Source organism: Sminthopsis crassicaudata, chromosome 2, assembly GCF_048593235.1.
Source record: "Sminthopsis crassicaudata isolate SCR6 chromosome 2, ASM4859323v1, whole genome shotgun sequence".
In the NCBI taxonomy this organism is placed as follows: Eukaryota; Metazoa; Chordata; class Mammalia; order Dasyuromorphia; family Dasyuridae; genus Sminthopsis; species Sminthopsis crassicaudata.
This window is the reverse complement of record NC_133618.1, coordinates 638814833-638839628: the sequence shown is the minus strand read 5'-3', so window position 1 is coordinate 638839628 and position 24796 is coordinate 638814833.

The following is a 24796-nucleotide window of genomic DNA, read 5'->3' as shown; positions in this document are numbered from 1 at the left end:
GATGAACAAGCTGATTTTAGAAAGGCCTGGAAAAGATATACATGAACTGATGCTGGGTAAAAGAAGTACAACCAAGAATGCATTGTATACACTATTGGAAAGATTGTTTGATGGCCAACTGTGACATATTTGTTTTTGTTTTGTTGTGTTTTGTTTTGTTTTGTTTTAGTACTTCAATAATCCAAAGCAATTTCAATAAACTTTGGAAAGAAAGCACACATGCATCTGCATGCAGAAAAAGAAGTGTGGAGGTTGAATGTAAGTCAACATATATTATGTTCACATCTTTTTTCTGTTTTTTTTTTTTTTTATCATGTTTTTCCCTTTTGTTCTGAGTTTTCTCTCCCAACATGATTCACAAACAAATGTGTATTTAAAAAGTTAATATACATATATAGCCAGAAAATAATAAAGCAATCAAGTCCCTTCAACTTTGCTCATCCTTCCAAGACTGACTCTTCCTATGCTCCACCTATTCATTGAAATAGTTCTTTCCCATTCCATATTACTAAGACATACAGTCTGAATGTCTGCTTCACTGCTATTTTATCTTTAAAATTACACATTACATATAAACATATGCCAATCAGTGAACCTGCTGTATCTCTATGATAAAATTATCTTTCCATGAAGGCATGGGTTTGTTTACTTCCATTATTATGCAAGAACCCACTAGTCCCTTATTTAGAGTAAATGCTTAGAAAATTTATTGAATTAAATTGAACTTCAGCTGTCCCGAGTAGCAAATAAATGAATCTTTGCTGAAGATGACTGTACATAAAGAGAGACTTTAAAATTTTCCCTTTATTATGTATTACTTTGGAGGCAACATAGACTATCAGTTTGGATTTTAGTAGGCATTCTTAGATATTTTGGATCATGTATGCTTTTAAAAATTGATCTAAGGCCTTTCAAATTTCTAGAACAAAGCAGAAGGGGAAATTTTTGGAAATTCTTGAATTTTCAGAATATAATTATACATATTTACTCTTAATAAATGATGTCATCTGTAGAAAAGCCTTAGCTCTTAGGTATGTGAACCATTATATACCAAAATATGGGGGTGGGTATACAAGGAAGATAACAATGAACCTTTTTAGCATTATTTCACATTGTTCTCTATTAAGGAGAACACCATTTTGAAATTTCTGAAATGTTTAAAGTGACACCAGGAAGCAAGGTGGGTACCAAACAGAAATTTCTGGGGAACTTAAGGGAAATAGAGGAAGAACACCTGAACATCAAGGGATAAAAATCTGTTGATGAATCTTGTCATATATACAAAAAGTAGCTTCTTACATAGCATAATTATGGTTCTTATGGCATAAAAAACAGCAAGATCAGTCTTTACAACAAAAAAGGTTGCACATATCCTTTCAATTTCTGGAACAGAGAAACTTTAAACCCAGAGTATACTGTCCAAAACATACACAGAATTAGCAAATATCTATAAGACCAAAAAGCTGTTTCACATTAAATGGTCCAAAACTACATACAATTTTTTCAAAAGAATCAAAACTATGTTTTAAGAATCAAAACTATTATTCATCATATAAACCATTGCTTCAAATTAGTAATATCAAGTTTTACAAGAGTAAAATGCTGAGGTTTTAATTTAATACTCAAAAATTATCCAAGATAGGATAAATTTTAGAATGGTTATGAAAAGAGAAGCATATTGATTAAAGATATATATATATATATATATGTATAAAGAAAATTATTATAAAAATATTGTAGCATTTGCTTTCCTTATTTCTTCTTTTCTTTCTTCATACTTTCTTCCATCCTCACTTGTTTTCTTCCTTTTTTTTTCCTTTCTCCCTCTCTTCCTCCTCTTTCTTTCTTAAGGTGATTTGAGATTACGTATAAATTGTAAGGAATGTTCTATTAAAATTAAGCTGATTTAGGGAACTATATCATGTCAGAGGGAATGATTTCTAAAGGAACTAATGTTTAAGTCAGGCTTTAAAGGGTGTAAAGGAATTTAGCAGAGAAAAACAGAGTTATGACATTTCACATATAAGAAACACTGAGTAAATGATGAAAGACAGAAGATTGAAGAGTTTGGGAGCTGTAATATAATAGCTAGATGGATTGAAGGACTGGCAGTTGAAGGACATAGTAGTTAACTTTGGATGACAGAAAAAGTAAATATTGCTTGGAGATGTTTAATAAAAGATTCAACTGAAAAGGTGGGATGGCACCAATTCAAGAGAGGTTTTTGTGAATTCCAGATGATGCTGGATTATTTCCTACCCTCCCAAGTTATGACAAGTTTCCCAATTATCCAACAGAGCACCAAATCACCAATGAGTCTTCTTGTCATAAAATTGCCACTGACCACAATCCTTGGGGGAAGCTATATTTTTATAAGAAATTAGTTGGTTATGGAATGCTTTTGATTGGATTTGCCATGAGTATGGATAAGACAACAATAGATCTCAACCCCAGCAGCTTATTCCTGTATGCTTCCCAGTATGGAATGCAAGGCTTCATACTGGAAATAATAACTAACATAACTATAACATTTTACATTTTACAAAGCCTGCCCCCCATGACATTAAATGATTTGCAGACCCAAACTAATTCAGACTTATTTAAAATTATTCACCTTAATCCACTTTATGCCCACAAGTGGTCTCTTTGTCATTTCTCATATATTCCATTCTATTTTGTCATCATACTTTTGCACAGCTGCTGCTGTATGGTTGAATTCATTCTGTCTCCTGCTTTACTCCATAGAATCAAAATTTCCTTCAACATTCAGTCCAAGAACTATTTCTTATTGTTTATCTTGATCTCTCCCACTAATTCACCTTGTATCTCTTCTGTATCAGATACATACACACATATGCACACACATCTGTCTATAGAGATATATTTGTGCAGACACATATATGCACACACGTACACATATGTGAACATGATTGTCTATATTGTCTTTCTCCTTTAGAATATAAATTCCTTGAGTAAAAATTGTTTCATTTTTGCCTTTGTATACTTTTTTTAGCATGATACTTGGTACAAGGCAAGTTCTCAAGAGAAACATCTTATTGAAATAATTGACATAAAATAATTTGAAGTCAGAAAAGTCTGAGTTCAACCAAAATTCACCTTGGATCTTTACTTCACATGTCCTTCTGTGCAAGTCATTTATCTTCCCTCAAACTCACTTATCTCTTCCATAAAATGAAGGTAGTGAGAGTGCCTACTTCAATGGATTATTTTGAAAATCACATTAGATAGTGTGCAAAGTTTTTACAAGGCTTAAACTACTAAAAATACTTTTGTTATCAATATTTGATCAACTGATTGGAAGAAATTTTCAGAGCCTCAATTTAAGACCAAAGGTCTCTTATCTTTGGCTACAATACCAATTTCATTGCAACTATTTCCTCTCTTTCCTCCTCTCTCTCCTCTCTCTCTCTCTCTCTCTCTCTCTCTCTCTCTCTCTCTCTCTCTCTCTCTCTCTCTCTCTCCTTCTCTCTCTCTCTCTCTCTCTCTCTCTCTCTCTCTCTCTCCTCTTCTCTCTTCTCTCTCTCTCTCTCTCTCTCTCTCTCTCTCTCTCTCTCTCTCTCTCTCTCTCTCTCTCTCCCTCTCTCTCTAGCTTTGTGTGTGTATGTGTGTGTGTCTCTCTCTGTGTGTAATGTGTGTGAGAGAGACAGAGAGACATAAATACAGAATGACACACATAGACACACACACACACACACACACACACACACACACACACACACACACACACACAAACACCAGAGAGACAGAGGCAGAGGCAGAGAAAGAGACAGAGAAAAAGAGAGAGGAAGGGAGGACAACAGAGAGACAATAAGTCAAAAGAGAAAAAGAGACACGGAGAGAGTCATACACAGAAAGAAACACAGATAAAGAATGATAGACACAGATGGTTGGAGAGAAAACAGTCATCAAGGCAGAAAGAGATAGACATAGATTCACAGATAAAAATAGAGATAGAGATAGAGCAATGAAGCAGGGAGACACAGTAAGACAGAGATCAGAGGGAATGGAACTATGGCAGGGAAAGCTGTAACTTGTTTTATATTCAAAACCTTTTTCTTATGTTCCTTCTTTTTTTTTTTCCTACCTCTGCCCAATTTATCTAGCTATAGTACTCAGGAAGAATTAGGCTGTTCTCAAAATCTGGTAACATGCTCTAAAAAACTGAGCAAAAGAACTGCCTTTGTCCAAATATCTTCTCAGTAATTGCTGCCAATCTGATAAAGTCTTGTGAATTTTATTGAGGCAATGAATAATTATGACATAGAGCAGAGCAAACAAAGGAGTAGTGGACAATATGGGGCAATCCAGATAGCATTTTTCTTCTATCCCTTAGGTAGAGTCTGCCCACAATTCTGTGTATAGTAGAACCAGGTAGGTCAAGGGTCAGACCTCTTTCTGGAGCTAATGCAGTGCTTCTAAATTTCACCACTTTTTCCCCAAAGAGTTAAATAGATTTTTTTTCTTTCATGCTAATGAGTTTGTTAATTGCAATAACCTTATTAATACTTCATGTGAAACTGTTAGGAACAATGCAGCTAATTAGTCCCTTGTTCTAACGAATTCAGGTCTCCATATGAGGCATATTAGCCATTTAAGCTCAAGTAGTATCAAAAGGACCATTAAATATCCCAGTTAAGTGTCCTAGTTAAAGAAGCTGTTGCTGAGCATGAGGGAGGGGATACTTCACACACAGCAAGAGAGAGATGCCATTTAATTAGAAGAGAAAACTTGACTGTAATATAGCAGAAGAGCCAGGGGCTTCACCTATCGATATAATTTTGGAGATTTTGTAGTCCATCCATATTCTCATTCTTTTATGCCCTTATCTTCTAATTTTATAGATATGCTTATAAGTCTCTGGCTAATGAGGCAGCATGGGAGAAATAAAAATGGATCAGAGAATCTAATGGTAAACTTTTAAGGTTAAAAATATTGAGTATCATCAAATCTTTTTTTTTTATTTTTAAAGCTATTTATTTTCACAACATATGCATAGTTTCAACATTCACTCTTAAAAAACTTTGTTTTAAATTTTTTTTTCTCTCTTCCTCCTACCCCAGCCCTATATGGCAAGAAATCCAATATATGCTAAATATCTGATAGTCTTCTATAGATATTTCCACCCACAATTGTCATGCTATACAATAAAACCAAACCAAACCAAACCAAACCAAACCAAATCAAAACAAAATAAAACAAAACAAAAAAAAAAAAAAAAAAAAAAAAAAAAAAACAAAGAGAAAAAATGAAAATGAAAAAATGCAAACAAACAACAAAAATGTCAAAATATTATGTTGTGATCCACACTCAGTACCCACAATTCTCTCTCTGGGGGAAGATGGCTCTCTCCATCACAAAACCATTGGAACTGGTTTGAATCACCTCACTGTCAAATTGATGAGCATTCATTCAGTTTTTAGTTCCTTGCCACTACAGAAAGCACTGCTAGAAACATTTTTGCATATGTGAGTCATTTTCCCTTTTTAAGATCTCTTTGGAAATCAGACCCTGTAGAGACACTGCTGGGAGCAAAAGGTATGCACAGTGTAATAGCCATTTTGGGATAATTCCATATAGTTCCCAGAATGATTGGATCACTTCACAATTCCATCAACAATATATTATTGTCCCAGTTTTCCTACATCCCCTCCAACATTTTTCATTATCTTTTCCTGTCATTTTACCCAATTTAGCCAATCTGAAAGGTCTGTAGTAATATTTCAGAGTTATCTAAATTTACATTTCTCTGATTATTAATGATTTAGAGCTCTTTTTCATGCGACTATAAATGATTTTAATTTCTTCTTCTGAAAATTGTGTGTTCTTAAGCTTTGACCACTTATCAGTTGGAGAATGGCTTGTAGTTTTGTAAATTTAAGTTAATTCTTTATTTTAGAAATGAGGCTTTTTTTCAAGACTGTTGGATATAATTTTTCCCAGTTTACTGCTTCCCTTTTAATTTTGTCTGCATTGGTTTTGTTTGTACAAAAAATTTTAACTAAATAAATTCAAAATTATACATCTTGAATTTCATAATTTATTCTAATTCTTCTTTGGTCACAAATTCCTTCTTTCTTCACAGATCTGAGAAGCAGACTATCTTTCTTTTTCTGATTTGCTTATAGTATCACTCTTAATGTCTAAATCATGAACACAGTTTGACTTTATCTTGGCATACTGTTTTGGGTGTATCATCAAATTATTTTCCCTCACTGAAAGACATTTTTTCATTGAGGCATTTAGATGCCACAGGAGGCAAGAATTAAAAGGATTTTCATAAGCTAAATATTTATCTAATTCACATTTTTCCCTGAAACTTTGACCCTTAGATCCTAGGTTGAATGCCTGTTCTGCTACCTAATGATATGTTTTAATAGTGATAGATTAAGTGTACCATACCTTCTTTTACTTAGCCATTCTAGGTAGTGTAGGAAATTAAATAGTAAAGCCTGTACTTAATCCTAACTTATGTATTTCAAGTTCTATACTTTCTAGTTCATGATGATGATGCTGATGATAAAGATCATAAAAATCACACATAAAAATCCTTGAGAGTAGGTAACATTTTATTTTTTGTCATTTGGTACCCAGAAGAAAATTAAACAAATAAGAGCAATATAGTCAATGATTGCTGAATAATTTATAAAGATCTTTTACCTTTAAAAATGAGCTAGGAAGATAAAATATTATAAAGCATATTTTATAGATTAAGAAATGACAACTCAGGAAAAGTAAGTGACTTGATCAAAAAAGAAGAGTCTATAAATGAACGGGAATCTTTACTCATCCAAGCAGACTAGTTTATATTTAAGATTTGAGATATTAGAATGCATTGAGCAGAAAGTTGACATGGTCAGAAATGAGTTTTAGAAAAATCACTTTGAAAGATTTTTATTAGTTTGGATTGAAATTGAAAGAGACTTGAATAAATAATATCAATTGGAAGAACTCCCTAAATATCATTTTGTAAATATATTCCTTTGCACAGAAGGGTGGCACAATGGATAGAGTGCACATCCTAGAGTCAAACTTGCCTCAGATGTTTACTAGCTGTGTGATCCTGGAAAATCACTTAATCCTTTTTACCTCAATTTATGCATATGTAAAATTATCTGGAGGATGAAATGACAATGCTCCAATATTTTGCTAAGAAAACCCCAAATAGTGTTAGAAAGAGTCAGACAAGAATGAAATGACTCAACAACAAGAAACACATTGTAGTACAATCTTTGCATAATTTAAATTAGAAAAGTCATCACTGTGAGAGAATGCTTTTATAAATGCACGTACATATGTACATAAATACACACATATAAATATATATTTTCATGCACTCAAACATGTATACAGGTAGAAAAAGATATACAGATACCATATGTATATTTTATACAAATGAGTTCCTATATATATATACATATATGTAAACATGTATACAGATATGACTTCCCATACATATATAAACATATATTAATAATACAATTGAGTTCTAGAAAGTCTAGACCACCTTCCTTCACATTTTTGTCATTTATTCCCACAACATTCTCAATTTATTATTCTCCTAGCTTTGTAGAACTGTTTTTCTTTTCTTTTGGTTGTTTAATTTGTATGGAACTGAATAAATAAATGAACTTAGATAGAATTATAGTTTTTATCATCTTGACTTGGTCTACCCAAAAGCAAATGATATGTTTTCATTTCTTTGAGAACTGACTTTATTTGAGTGAAAATTGCTTTATAATTGTCTTCATATAATCCCTGTATTCGTTTTAACAGAATATCAAGTATCTTATGATGTCTACAATTCTTTTAAATGGAATGTAAATGTTACCTATTATCCTCATCATTATCAATAATTTTTAAAAAATGGGAAGCTTTACCATACTTTTGTGTAGCCTCCATGAATTGCTGTAGTCCCAGATGTATTCCATCTTCATAACTTAAAACTCATAGTTTAGATTTTGGCTGAACTTAGACAATGTATTTCCCCATCTTCCTTATCATTATTATTATTTTATATTCCATTATTATTATTAATGTTCTCTCCAAAGGAAAAACAAATACCAGATTATTTTAATAGATTATTAATCTCTCCTTTACCAACTTCTGCTAATATTTGATAACACACACATTTGTGTATGCATAATATTTCACCCCTTTATAATATAAGGTCCATGATGGCAAGAAATAGATCATATTTAATTTTTGCCATATGTTCTAACACATAGAAAATGCATTTGGTAAACAGTGGTTGCTTACATGCATTCTTTGTCTAGGGCCAACTATTCTAATATACACATGAAAAGAGTATCTTCTACAACATTTCTGAGAAGTAACCATCCACCCTTGACATAAAAGGAAAATGGCATTGCCCTTTTAGACATTTCTTTTCACTTTTGAAAAGTTCCAACTGTTACAAATGTTTGCTAATTTTTTGTAATATCCTCATTCTGCTGTCTGGAATCAAACAGAACAAGTCTAATGTTCCACTAAATAATAACCTTATAATAACTTTAAGACATATGTTATCTTTTACCTGGGGTCTTCTTTTTATAGGCTAAAAACCCCATTACTTTCAATTGAATTTCATATGACATGGATTGTAGTCCTTTGCCACCTTGATTGAAGTTCTTAGTTTCTAGCTGATCAAAATCCTTCTTAAACCATGATTTAACTCAACACCATACTTGTAAGATGAGTTCCAACAAGGGAAGAGTACCTAGGGGCCATCATGTCACTATTTCTAAAAACTAAATATCTTTTAAGATTAGGTAGGTGATGCAGTAAATAGACTGCCAAATCTGGAGTCAGAAAGACTCATCTTTAATTCAAATCCAGCTTCAGACACTCACTATGCCATTACCTGGATAACTAAGTAAGCTACTTATCCCTGTTTATTTCAGTTTCCTCATCTGTAAAATGAGCTAAGGAAGGAAATTGCAAACTTCACTTAAAAATGACTTAGCAATGACAAAGCCCTCTTAATGCAGTACAGCATGACATTAGCTCCTTGAGATTAGAAATTTTTATTAATTTTATAATTATAACATTTTTTGACACCACATATGCATAGGTAATTTTTTTACAGCATTATCCCTTGTACTCCCTTCTGTTCTGAATTTTCCCCTCCTTCCCTCCACCTCCTCCCCTAGATGGCAGGCATTCCCATACATATTACATATCTTATAGTATATCCTAGATACAATATATATGTGCAGAACCGAATTTTGTTGCTGTTGTTGTTGCAAAGGAAGAATTGGATTCAGAAGGTAAAATTAACCTGGGAAGAAAAACAAAAAATGCAAACAGTTTACACTCATTTCTCAGTGTTCCTTCTCTGGGTATAGCTGATTCTGTCCATCATTGATCAATTGGAACTGGATTAGATCTTCTCTATGTTGAAGATATCCACTTCAATCAGAATACATCCTCATACAGTATTGTTGTTGAAGTGTATAATGATCTCCTAGTTCTGCTCATTTCACTTAGCATCAATAGATGTAAGTCTCTCCAAGCCTCTCTGTATTCATCCTGCTGGTTAAGAAATTATTTTTTCAAATAATGTTTTTGAATCATGAATATCAGTATTTTACATGTTGTAGGTACTTAATAAATTTTTATTAACGGATCCCTCTCCTCCAAAATGTTCTTATCTTTATAAGTAAATGTTTTATGTAATAGTAGAAAGCAGTACATTTGAAGGTAGTGGTTGATTTTCTTTTCTTTTTTCTTTTTCTTTTTTTTTTTTTACAGGCATAACAGTGACTGGAATATAGTTAAGTGCTTAATTTGTTGAAACTAATTGAATAGTAATGAAATATAGTAAGACTTATGTATTTTTTTTCTCTACACTATGATCCTGACCCTATGAGTCCCAAAATTTCAGAACTGGGGAGGATTCTGGAGAAATGTTAAAGTAGGTCAAAAAATTATGAATTCTCCTGATTTCTCCCATACACGAAACAAAATTTTTTTTATCAGAGTTAACATAGATCCATGAAAAACAATTCAGACTTTTTTTTTTACTTCTAGAAAAAAATTTTTTATCAACACATTATTATTTTATGACATTATAGCTCAATAGGCTACATCCTGGACAATTCTTTCTTATTAAAATGTAGTCTGAAATTTTGTAAAATTTGGTGATTATGTATTTATCTTATAACTACCTTGAGGAAAAAGTTCTTTGGTATAATAGAATGAGCATAGCTTGTTTTTTCAAATTTTCCCCTTCTTCCCCCACACCCTCCCCTAGATGACAAGCAACCAATATATGTTATACATGTTAAAATATATGTTAAATCCAATATATAAACATATTTACAAAATTATCTTGCTGCACAAGAAAAATCAGATCAAGAAGGAAAGAAAATGAGTAAGAAAACAAAATGTGAGCACATAACAACAAAAAGAGTGAGAATGTTATATTGTGATCCGCACTCAGTTCCCACAGTCCTTTCTCTGGGCACAGATGGTTCTCTTCATCACAAGATAATTGAAATTGGCCTTAATCATCTCATTATTGGAAAGAGTTATGTCCATCAGAATTGATCAGCATATAATATTGTTGTTACTGTGTACAACTATCCCCTGATTTAGCTCATTTCACTTAGCATCATTTCATGTAAGTCACTTTGGGCCTCTCTAAAGTTATCATGCTGATTCCATAACATACATATCCCATAATTTATTCATCCATTGTTCAACTGATGGACATTCACTCACTTTTCAGTTTCTTGCTACCATGAAAAGGGTTTCCTCAAATATTTTTGCACATGTGAGTCCCTTTCCCTCCTTTAAGAAAAACAAATAAGACTTGAGGCAGAACAAGGGTACTCCTGAAACAACCTGATAAGATCCAAAAACAAAAAGATCTCAAGACCCAATTTTAACCCATGTGAAATGGAAATATTTTCAGCATAATTCCACTTAAAAAAGCAAGCAGGGATCCCTGGGGCTTGCTTTCTAAGGTAGCTTCCACACAAACCATGGGAACTTTTGCTTTCCAATCAGCCTAGTAAGTCAGAGATCTAAGTCCAAAAAGACTGAGGAAATCTGTCATGGTAAGGAACACCAGGCCCAATTATATTTCTGAGAGGTGATTCTGGGAAAGAAGGATCCAGGTACCAGCACACCTAGTACACCTGTTATGTACACAAACAGTGGGGCAGGGATGCTGCACTTACAGGAAGATAGAGTTCTTAGTTTGGGGTTCCTGATCATATAGGAAAACTGAAGTGAATCCAGAAGCACCTTTCCCCACACACACACCAAGATTAGAGATGATTGTTTGTTCTTCCAGATGAACTTTGTTGTTATATTTTTTTCTAGTTCAGTAAAATAATTTCTTGGGAGTCTGATTGGTATAGCACTAAATAAATAGATTACTTTGTGGAGTATTGCCCTCTTTATTATATTCATTCAACCTATCCAAGAGCAGTTGATATTTTTCCAATTGCTTAGATCTGAATTTATTTGTGTGGAAAGTGTTTTGTACTTTGCTTATATAGTTCCTGACTTTCCCTTGGCAGATAAATTCCCAAATATTTTATATTATCAACAATCATTTTAAATGGAATTTCTCTTTATATTTCTTGCTATGGGATTTTGTTAGCAATGCATAAGAATGCTGATGATTTATGTGGATTTATTTTGTATCCTGCAACTTTACTAAAGATGTGCATTATTTCTCATAGCTTTTTTAGTTGATTCTCTGAAGTTCTCTAAATATACTATAATATCATCTGCAAAGAGTGATAATTTGGTTTCTTCATTACCTACTCTAATTCCTTTAATCTCTTTTTCTTCTCATTGCCAAGGCTAGCATTTCTAATACAATATTGCATAACAATGGTGATATTGGGCAAACTTGTTTCACCCCTTATCTTACTGGGAATGTTTCTAGTTTTTCCTCATTACTTATAATGATTTCTGATATTTTAAAATATATGCTACTGACTTTTTAAAGGAAAAGTCCATTTATTCCTATACTCAATGGTTTTTAATAGGAATGGTGTTAGATTTTATCAAATGCTTTTTCTACATCCATTGAGATAATCATATTTTTTGGGTTAATTTGACTATTGATATAATCAATTGTGATAATAGTTTCCCTAATATAGAACCAGCCCTGCATTCCTGGTATAAATCCTATTTGGTTGTAGTGTATTATCCTGGGGATGATAATCTGTAATATCTTATCTAATATGTTATTTAATATTTTATATCAATATTCATTAGGAATATTGGTCTTCCTGAGATGTAATTTCTTTCATATTACCTCCACCTTCTCCTTTTTTTCTTTTGCAATCCCCTTTTCATCTCTAGTTTCTTTTTTTTTTAATATTTTAACAGTAAAATCAAATTATACATGCATTCTCAATGTATACCCATAACTGAAATACAGTCTTCAATTTTTTTTCTTTTTACATTTTTATGCTTCTCTTGAGCTTTATATTTGGAGGTCTTTTTTTAAATTCTAGTTTGTTCATCAAAAGTAAATGGAATTCAACAACTTTATTGAATTTCCATCTTCCTCTCTGAAAGAAAATGCTCATTTTAGCAGGGTAATTTATTCTTGGCTTCATTCCAAGTTCCTTCTTCTTTCAGAATAACAGATTCCAGGTCCTTCTATCCTTTAAAAATGGAAGCTACTAGGTCCTGTGTAATTCTTATTGTGGCTCTTCAGTATTTGAATTGTTTCTTTCTTGCTATTTGTAATATTTTTCTTTTGTCTGATAGTTATAAAAATTTAGCTACAATATTCTTTGAAGATTTAATTTTGGGGTCTCTTTCAGGAGGCATTCAGTGAATTATTTCAATAGTTATTTTACCTTTTGTTTCTATAATATTCTCTTTGATGATTTCCTGAAAGATAGTGTCTAGGCTCTTTTTTTTAATGCATTTCAGGGAGTCCAATAATCCTTAGATTGTCTCTCCTAGTTATATTTTCCAGGTTGGTTGTTTTCCCAATTAGGCATTTTATATTTTTTTCTATTTCTTTTCATTTTTAATTTTTGCTTGATTCATTCTTGTCTCCTTGAGTCATTCATTTTCATTTGTTCAATTATGATTTTTAATGAATTATTTTCTTCATTTACTTATTTTTTCTTTTTGTATTTGTCCAATTGAAGTTTAAAATGAGTTGTCTTGTCCTAGGGAATTTTTTTTTCCATTTCACAAATTCTGTTTTTTAAGGAGTTTTCTTTTTTCTGTTTCATAAATTTTGTTTTTCTGGGAGTCACTTTCTTTTTCCATTTTAGCAAATCTATTTTAATGAATTATATGATTTTTCCATTTAACTAAGTCTATTTTGTATTGAATTTTCTCTAGATAATTTCTGTGTTGCCTTTTTCAAACCCCCTTACAATTTTTCATTTCCTTTCCCCATTTTTTTCTAGCTCTCTTATAAGATCCTTTTTAATTTCTTATTAAATTTCTTATTAGGAGAGCCTTGTGTGATGGGAACCAGCTTATGTTGCCTTTTGGGGCTTCCTTTGGAAACAATATGCCTTTAGTCTCTTCAGGGTTTGAAATCTGTTCTCTTTCACTATAAAAGCTAGCTATTGTCAGAGTCCTCTGTACTTTTGTACTCATTTTTTTTTAAGTTAAGGTCTGCCTTTAAAGAGGAGAAGGTTTTTCAAGTAGTCATAACTGGGCAGGGTCAATGCTGATTCACTCCTGGTGCTGGGTGGGCATAGCCAGGTCACATGAGATCCTGGCATTTAGGATTCACCATTGATCTTTTGTGTTTGTGTTGGATGCTTTATAACTTCTCTGCTGATCTACTGGCTTGCCGCCAGGGCAGAGTAGCTAACACTGCTTTCGATTCCTGTAGATTACTTCCAGTAGATTCTCTGACACATGGAGTCTGCACCACCTCATGGAGTCAGCAGCAGGTGGATTCAGCAATACCCTGGGACTCTGCACTGTCTGTGCTGGCATTTGTGGTCAACTGCTTGTGTTTCACTGCCTCCCTCCAGTTTCCAATTGAAACAGATCTTTTCCTCCAGTAGGTTCTCTGCCACACAGAGTGTGCACTGCCACACAGAGACTACATTGCCCCTGGACTCTGTGTTGTCTGCGTTGGTGTTTGTACTCATCTAGTTATGCTGGCTGCCTTCCTCCTGTTTCCAATTGAAACAGATCTTTTCTGGCAATCTTCAAAATTATCACCTGCTGATAATTTGTTGCATTCCCAATATTTGTGGGTTCTACCAGTCCACAGCTAATTCAGAGGGTGGATCTCATAATTAGTGTGAGGTTGTAGAGAAGCTAAGAGAGAAACATGGGTTGTCTCTGCCGTCTTGGCTCTGCCCCCAGAAGTCTGACCCATTCTCTATATTTTCAAAGAGTATATATAGTATTGTACTTAATTGTTCTTTAAATGTTTGGTAAAATTCATATGTAAATGCATGTAGTCCTGGGGATTTTTTCTTAGGGAGTTGATTAATAATTTATTATATTTCTTTTTTCTAAAATGAGACTATTTAAGTAATTTATTTCCTCTTCTGTTAATTTGGGTAATCTATATTTTTGTAGGTTGTGCTCTAGGCTTTCGATTTGGCATTCAGTCTAATAATTTTTCTCTCCATCACTTTCCTTCAGAGCTCACAAATTCTGAGCTAACTCTGGCAATGCATGTATACATCCCTAGAAAGTATACTGCCAAGGTAAGTGAACTTCTCTGCAAAAGTGAAAAGTTCTCTATTCATTTTAACTGATGCTTCCACATATGGATGTTGGGATGCTGACTAATGAAGTACTTGGATTTTCTTCATGTTGTTAAGCAAACATTAGCACAACAGAGAATGTATCTATATGTTGATTCATCTCAACTTCAGAGGCTGCATTGAATGCTCAATCATCTGTAAATAAATAAACACGAATTAACACTTTGTCTATTTTATTCTTAGCTTGAACCTTTTTGAATTTGAATAATTTAACAACAGTGAAGTATCAGACTTCGGTGCCATGCTTGTTCTCGTAAAATGTTTAACCACATGATTGCAAACATAATTACTATTAATAAACCTTTTAAGTCTAAGATTATGCAAGCTTCTATACATATACTTCCAGTCACTTTCTCGCTAAAATTACATTCCACTTACAAAAAATAAATCTACATGTACCTATTTATTTTACTGATGTTTCCCCTTACATTGTGAATTCCTTGAACATTATAACCAATTTTGAGTTTTCTTTCTATGTCTAGTATTTCTCATAATGATTGGCACATAAAACACATTTAATAAATTCTGAATATGAGATTGAATAAGAACCTATGACATTTCAAAAATCTTTAAGTCTTGAAATACCTCTCTACTTCAAGATAAAACAAAAAAAAATGTAGCAACCACAATTACAAAATGGTAAAAACCAACCAATCAACAACAAAATTAAATCACATAGAACAGAAGCTAGTATGTGTATTCTAACCTTTAGGAAAAAAAAAAGATTCATTAGTTAGAAAACAAGTGCACATCCTCATCCTACCATGGGGAACATTTCCAAGTGTTTAATACAGCACACATTTTAGATTATTTTGTCTTTTTCATATATACACTGACAAATAAACATATATGAATTTTTTTCTTATAACTTCAAAGTCACTTTCATGAGATTAAATATATATGTGTATATACACACACATACACATGCACAATACACATATAAATATATGATGTCTGCCGTTTTGTTATTATTATTTTAAAATGGAGGCATACAGAGTGAATGCATACATTTTTAAATAATATATTCGAAACTGACTAGGAAAGATTACAGAAAGAAATTGTGCCAGCATACAGTTTGACTTCCTCTTCTAATTGTGTTTAAGGCACCCTTGCTGTGTTCACATCCTCTGAAGGAGCTTTCTAAAGAGAGCTCAAGTTGGATGGGCCATTCACTCAGTCCTGCCAAATGGCTCAACAGGCTTCCATCCTTTACAAGGATAGCAACAGTGAGAGCTAATTACCAGATTAAACAAGAAACAGCAGGGGCTTCAAACTCATTAGTCACCTCTGTACCACACCTGGTAAATGATGAGTGCATTTCAGCAAGGCAACTTGGCTTTCCATTATGATGAGGTGTGAGGTTTACTGGAAATCTGGGGAAACTAATTGTCAGGAGACAAATGTGCTTCACAATTAAGAAGCAGCCAATTTCTACAACAACTTAGAGGAAACAGTAGAACAGAAAGAAAGCTGATAATGATCAAATGAAGAGCCCATAGGGTAATTAAGTTTCAAAAGTCAATGCATCTTGGTGTGTGTTTTAGTCAATGCCCTGGTTTTCTTGGAGTGAATAAAAATAATTAGTATAAATGAACAAGTCTAATGGTTATATATTGGATATCCTCACCTAATGGTCATTATGTCTAGGATCCACCAACATTTCAGTTTTTATCCCCAAAGGTATTACCATTAAAATTCAAGAATATACATAAATATATATATATATATATATATATATATATATATATATATATATACACATACATACAAACTTTCTACTTTCCAATCCTTACAATGATATATAGGAATTATTTCTAATGGTATTAACTACTAAATTATAAAAGAAAAGCCAGTGTTCAAATAATATTTGAACTAACAACAATTATAATTAACATTTATTAAAAAGCTCTTAGGTTTGTAAAGAATTTTAAATACATTTCAATTTGAATTCACAATAAATCTCTGAGATAGGTGTTGTGATCTTTTCCCCTTTTTTACAGACAACTAAAACATAACATAGGAGAAAGGTTAAGGGACTTGTCCAGTTCATTCAATGAATAAGAATGTGAATGCAAATATTTGTGATTCCTAGTACAAAGCCTTCCAAATTCAGGTATTGTTGAACAGCAGAAGTATGTCTTAAGTAAAAGAGAAAAATATTAAACAATTATGTTTTATGTTTTAATATTTTTATTTTCCCTAGCTGCATGCAAAATTATTTTTATATTTGTTTTTAAAACTCTGAGTTCCAGATTTTCTCCCTCCTTTTTCATATCACACCCTCTCTTGAGAAGGAACATGGGAAGTTCTGAAAAATATTTTCATAATAGTCATGCTATAAAATAAAATATAGAAAAAATATGCTTGAGTCTGTATTAATATGCAATAATTTTCCCCAATCTGGGAATGGATAATATTTTTCATTATCTCTTTCAGAGTGATCTTGGATCACTGTATTGCTGAGAATAGCCAAATCATTCACAGTTGATAATCTCACAATTTTGCTATTATTATGTACACAGTATATTTCACTTTGCTTGAGCTTATGTAGGACTTTTCATGTTTATTTCTTTTAGCATTCTGCTTATAATTTCTTATTGACCAGTAACATTCTGTCATAATCTTATACCACAATTTATTCAGCCATTCCCCAATTTATGTGTACAGACTCACTCATATTTTGTCTTGAGAAAAGAGCTGCTATAAATATTTTTATAAATACAGGTTCTTTTTCTTTTTAAAAAATTTCTTTTGGTTTCATGCCTAATAAACATATTGTTAGGTCAAATGATATGCATGATTTTATAACCCTTTGAATATACATCATATCTGTAATGTTCTGTTTCTCTAAATTGTAGTCATTCTCTTGAAGCAGATTTCTTGGGGAGCCTCTGGAGGCAGCCTTAGTTTCAGTTTAGTTCAAATAATCACCAAATGCAGCTAGGAGTTAAAGTCCAGATCCTTTATTGTGTCCTTCAAAATCCTAAATCTTTTCCTGGGCCCAGTTAGCTTTAGTAGAGGCCAATCTCTTTCCTTGGTTCCCTGAGAGCTCTTGTTTGAATGTCTCCAGCCTCTCATCTTGCCAATGTCTCCAGCAAGCACAAAAGTCAAAGTGGGAATGAATCTACCATTGCCTCCAAGAGGGTGAGATTATGGATTTCTGTCTTGTGAATCTCCCAGACGTCAGTCCTCCTTCTGAATCTCCCGGAAGTCCATGAGCAGGCTTTTCCTTTAGATTTGTGAATCCCCTGGACTTATGAATCCAGTGAATCCTGGCTCTGAATCTCCTCGAGCTTTTGTAATGTTCTACCCTTGATTGAATCTTGACTCTGAATCCTCTCCCTAGAAGATTTTATAGGTTTTTCTGACAGCATTCTGTTGGTCATTTCTTGTAAAACAATAATTCCATACCAGAATGCATCCAGATGCATACCATCTCTGCATCCCCAGAGAGTGGGTTTTTATGTGCTCTCTAAAGATGTGAGTCTAATGTGTGGAACAATGAGGAGACTCCTTTAAAGGTTTGAACTCCTTTAAAGGTGTGAACTAAGTACATAAGTACCTTGTAAGAATCCTAACATCTCCCCTTTTCTTTTGATTTAGAACATAGGGTGGTCATGACCTTGAAACAAGTATACATAAATCCATCAATATGGGAGATATTACACATAATTACATAAATTACATAAATACATAGTAACAAAGCACATGAGAAATTATTCATATTCATAAGTCCTAGAAATAGTCCAAAATGAATCTATTGTCCATTAATTCATGTGCCAGGAATCCAATAATTCTTGCAAATTTTGAAGTCCTACAATAGTCTCATAAACACTTTTTCATCTCAAGGAATCCACACTTCTCTATTCATTTGAGAAATGATATTTTCATCAGAGAATCACTTCAAATTATTTTCAAAATTACCATAGTTAACTTTATTTTCTTTATTTCTCCTATTTTAGTTGTCCTTTTACCCTGTATCTCCTAAAAAAAAACATATTGTGCTTTTGAGAAGCTCTTCCTACAATGTTTCCTTTTTTTTGCTCACCTTTCTTCCTTTTCTTATCTCATCCTCTTCTTAATTTCCTGCAGGGTAAGATAGATTACTATACTCATATTGAATGTATATGTTATTTTCTCTTTTAGACAGTACTGATGAAAAAAGGTTCACTCACTCTCTCTTTCCTGTCCTTCTTCCCTTCCATTTTACTTTCTTGCCTTTTTATAGCACAAAATTTACATATTCCATCTTTCTCTTTCCTTTCTCTTTCTCCCAGTACATTCCTCTCTCACTCCTTGATTTTATTTTATTTTTAGATAGTACCACTCTATATTCTACCCATACCTGTTTGTGCATACTCCTTTTAACTGCCATAATAATGAGAAAAGTTCTTATAAATTACAAATATCTTCTCATGTGGGAATATAAAAAAGATAATGCTAGTTAAGTCTCTTACGATTTACTTTTCCTGTTGGCCTCCTTATTCTTCTCCTCAGTCTTTATTTGAAAATCAAATTTTCTATTAATCTCTGGTCTTGAATTTAATTGAATGTCCACCTTTCCCTCTGAAGCATTATACTCAGTTTTACTGGAGAGGTGATTCTTGGTTATAATCCTAGATCTCTTGTTCTTTAGAATATCATATTGCTAGTCTTCCAATCCTTTAATGTTGAAGCTGCTAAATCCTGTGTTATACTGGCTATATGCTTGAATTCTTCCTTACTGAATACTTACAGTAATTTTCCTTGACCTGGGATTTCCAAAATTTAGCTATAATATTCCTGGGAGTTTTCATCTTGGAATTTTTCAGATGATTGGTGGATTTTTTTTTCCATTTCTATTTTACCTTCTGATTCTAGAATATCAGAACAGTTTTCCTTGATAATTTCTTGAAAGATCATGTCAAAGGTCCTTTTTACCATGATTTTCAGGCAGATCTTTTTAAAATGATCTTTTCTGTATCTATTTTCCTGGTCAGTTGTTTTTGTTTTTGTTTTCATTGAGATATCAACCCCCTTTTTTCATTCTTTTGGATTACTTTTATTGTGTCATTGCCTTCTATTTGGAGAATTATAATTTTTAAGGAATTATTTTCCTCAGCGAACTTTTCTACCTCCTTTCTCATTTGGCCAATTTGAGTCTTTAAGGGAACTTTCTCATTACTTTTTCTTTCTTTCTTTTTTTTTTTTCTTTTGTAACACTTTTACTGCTTTTCCTGCTTTTTCTTCTACCTCTCTTAATTGATATTCAAAATTTGTTTTGAGTTCTTCCATAGCTTGAGCTCAATTCTTATTTTTCTTGGAGGCTATGGACATAGGAGCTTTGATTTTGTTATCATCTTCTGAGTGTATTTGATCTTCCTTATCACTGCAGTAACTTTCTATGGTAAATTTTTTTTTTCTGTCATCCGCTCATTTCTCCAACCTAGACTTTTCATTCTTTACAAGAGTAGGTCTCTGTTATCAAGATAGGCAGTGCAATGTCCCAAGCTACAGGTGTTTTCTGCAGCTGTTTTCGGAGATGCTTATAGGGAACTGTACTCTGAACCATATCTAATTATGGGCAAAAAACCACAGTCCTTTCACAGTGCCAGTAACTAGATCCTTGCAATCTCCCTCTGATTAACTATCTGCTCCCCACTCATATGCTGAGATTTCTAGAAGCTATAGCTGTTTTCACTGCAATTGTCACTGCTGCTATCATAGCACTGCTGCTGCTATTCTTAATTCAGTGGCTTTCAAAGTCAGATCTTGAGATTGGACTCCTCTCACATCCTGTATAGCAAACTTTTCTTATTTAGTTGTCCTTGGCTTCTATGGGCTAAGGGCTCTGAAAATCAATGCTACTTCCTAGTTTCCTGTAGAGAGGGCTGAAATCCTGGGTCTTGGGCTGTGCTGGGACAGCCTGTATGGAGATCATAATTGAGACACCTTTACCTCATATATCAGACCCTTTCTGTTTATATACTAAGCTGTCTTTGGATGGAAAAATTGTTCCATCTCATATTTTTCTGGATTCTGATATTCTAAAATGTGTTTCGAATCATAATTTAACAGCATTTGGAAGAGTTTGGGGAGATCTCATGCAGTTTTCTACATTTACTTCTCCATCATGATTCAGCCTTCTTTTTCAACCATTGAAGACAAATATCAAATCCTCTTTCAGTGGTCTCTTCTTTAAACCAAAAATTCCAAGTAACTAAACTCTTCCTCATAGAACAGGCCCAATTCTCATCACTCCATTTTCCTCTCTTGGTCCTGTCTAATTTATTATTAACTCCCTTTCATGTAGTGATGCAGTGAAAAAAATAGACACAAGGATATAAAGTATTTCCATTCCATCAATTAAAATGTCACATTTTTTAATCTTCATTCAATTGAGCTCCAAAACATTAATTTTAAATTTATTATACTGTAAACTTTTGATTATGTATTGCAAAGTCTAAAGGAGCTATCTCTTGAAATGAAGAAGTTTTTGGAATAGAACACCAGACTTGGAGTCAGGGAGACTCATAGTTTGAAGTTCAAATCTGGCCTCAAACAATTACTAGCTGTGCAATCCTAGGAAAACCACTTAATCTTATTTGTCTCAGTTTCCTCATCTACAAAATATGATAGATAATCAAATGGTCAGTTTTCTGTGTCAAGAAAACCCCTAATGAGTCCTAAAGAGTGGAACACAACAGGAAAAAATCAAACAGCAAATCTCACTTTAAGTTTTACCCCCAAAGGCATCATTCTAAATTCTTTTCTTTGTGGTTTACTTCTTTTACCTACTTTACATTCTATTTTTGTTTCAATCTATTAAATAATTTTCTTCTTTCTATATTGCTCTTACTCTTCCTATGCACATGTATTTTTTAATTTCTTACTAAAACAAAACTCGTTTCTTACTCTTTTTGGAAATCAAATTGTATTAGTATCTATCACACAGTAGGCTATATAAATGCTATTCCTTTTCTCCTTCTTATTTCCTTTTCTTTTGTTATGTTAAAAGGAAGCAACTTTACCAACTGTCTTCAACTGATAAATGATTTGCTAATGAATTTCATATATTCATGAAAAAGTACCTCTTTGTTAATTTTAAAATTAAATTGTTCCATAAGAAAGAACAGTACCTTAAGTGAATAATCTTTTATATGTACATTTTACATGCTTTTACCTGTGTGCACAGTGATTAGTATGTTATCTGGCATATAGTAGAATAATAAATATTAGATTAACTAAATTTCCTTCACATAGATTGATGGAAGTAATAGAAGAATATGTTCTAGATTTTTATATGAGTTATATTATATTTATTATTCTTGCATTAAAATAATTCATATTTATTTTGCCTTTTTGTATTATTTGGAAATTATTTTAGACCTCAAAGTGCCATTACTGTAAGTAATTTGTGGAAATGGAAACTTACCATGAGGGCAATAAGAACTAAAGTCAGTAATAGGAAGGCATGTACTTCCTCAAATAAGCTTACCTGAAGCAGTCTGAGAGAATTTGAATGTAACTACATGATAAATGACATTTTTTATGATCCCATACCTGTCAGTGTTCTGCAAGATTGAAATGAGCAAGCCAGTCTGGGAGTGAGTGGGATTCTAAAATCTACATGAAATGGATGGGAGAAATATGAAACATGAAATTTCCCTTCCCTTTTTCAGGAAGGAAGGGAAAGAATTTGAAACTCAAAATATAAAATGAATTTTAAAAATTTAAAAGGGTAATTGGTAAAAATAAGTTCAATAAACAAAAATATATTTTGAAATGAGTGAAAGGATATAATATAAATGATTATTGAACCTGAATATTACCTTTGATATGAAAACTTTACTGATTCATTCTGAAATGTGTAAATAAAGAACATATTCTTGTCATGACCCTCATAAAATAGAGAAGGATGATTTAATGCAAAAACCTCTGGACTTCATTTAAGCATCTTTAGAAAAATATGACTTAACCTTAAACAAATTATTTCATTTCTCTTAGATTAGTGACTTTATGCATAAAATGGAAGAATTATAGTAATCCCTCTTTTGATTTTTTGTCAGTTAATCATTCTGTAAACCTTTATTGCAAGATTAGTACATGTGAAAACTTTCACTTGTTTTCCAGCTTTTCCTTCAGCACCACTATATCACACACACACACACACACACACACACACACACACACACACACACACATTCTATTCCATCTATAAAATATGACTTTTCTCCACAACTATGAAAGTCTGTTTTCTTCAGCAAATAAAACAATTCCCTTATGAAATTTGCAAGACTCTTAGAATCATAGCTTATTAAACTTCCAAGACTAATAAAGAAGCATCAGTAAAGTCTGCCTTCCCCCTTTAAAGGAATGCATTTATTTAATTGTCTGATCAATGAGCATTTGTATTTTTATGGAAATGAAAACTCTGACAACATGCTGTATTCTTTCTTCATCACTCATTCGTTAATTGCAGAAGTGTACTTCCTGGAAAATTGAACCCAAGATGATTTTGTGTGTGTGTGTGTGTGTGTGTGTGTGTGTGTGTGTGTGTGTTTTACCATATAAATTTGTAGCTTGGATAAGCTATAGAAGCATATAGAATTAAATGATAAACTCTTAAAATGCATTTGTCCTTGAAAGAAGATTTTGATGATCTTTAAATATAGCTTGGTTATCTCCTCACCATTCTGGAAGGAAATAAAAATGAGATGGATCTCACATGGCAATGGTACCAGGAACAAACATATTTGAACTCTGAGCAGTAGTCATTTATATGCAAAATAAACATTTTGAACTTACTTGTATAAGTATAATGTGGAAGAATACTTGTGTATTCAGTAAATACCTTCATCAATAACAACTTTTTTTTTCCCCTGAGGCAATTGGAGTTGAGTCACTTGGCCAGGGTCACAGGGCTAGGAAATGTCTGAGGTCAGATTTGAACTCAGGTTCTCCTGATTTTATGACTGGTTCTCTATCCACTGCACCACTTAAGTGTCCCAACAACTCTTTACTAAATAGTAGGAATACTATGTGCTAAAAAAAACTGTGTTAGGTTCTTGATCTATAAGCACAAGGAATTAAGCAATCCCTACTCATTATTTGTACATATGAGTACTATGAGTAACAACAGCTAGGTGGCTTAGTGAATGAAATGCTGGGTATGGATTCAGGAAGACCTGAGTTCAAATCTGGCCTTAGACACTAATTAGCTGTGTGAGTTTATCAAGTCATTTAACTTTTATTTAGTTCAGTCAGCTGGAGAAGAAAATGGCAAGGCAATCTGTCATCTTTTCTAAGAAAATTCCATGGACAGTATTGTTTGTCCATGGGTTTATGAGGAATCAGATAGCATTGAACAACAATCATATCCCCTCACTTATTCTGATCCTTCCTGGGGAAGGCTTTGAGATAGATGATATAATATATAGAATATTAGACTGAGTCAATTACAATCATTTTCCTGAGTTCACATTTGGATGCTGACACTTACTAGCTGTTTGACTCTGGACAAGTCACTTAACCCTATTTCCTCATCTACAAAAATGAACTGGATAAGGAATTTTAAAACCACTCCAGTATCTGTGTCAAGAGAATCCCAGGGCAGGTCATGAAGGTCAGTCTTTCCTTCAAAAATACAACCATAATATTCACTATGAGCTTAGAATATACTAAAACAGACAAATATAAATAAAAGTTATTCAATATACAGGCAGTCTCATTAAATACAAATATATACAACATAGTTACATAGAAGATAGTTTAAAATATAAGGCGCAAGCAGTTTGAGGGAGATAAGGAATGCTTTCTTAAAGATGATGCCTGAAACTCCATGTTAAAGGAAAAGAGACACTCTATGCTTAGAGTTAATGAGGGAGTGAATTCCAAGCATGGGCTGGGAAAAGTGTTAAATCCAATATATACATACATATTTATACAACTCTCTTGCTGCACCAGGAAAAGAAAGTCAAAAAGGGAAAAAAAATGAGAAAGAAAATAAAATGCAAGCAAACAAGAAGAAAAAGAATGAAAATGCTATGTTGTGATCTACACACAAT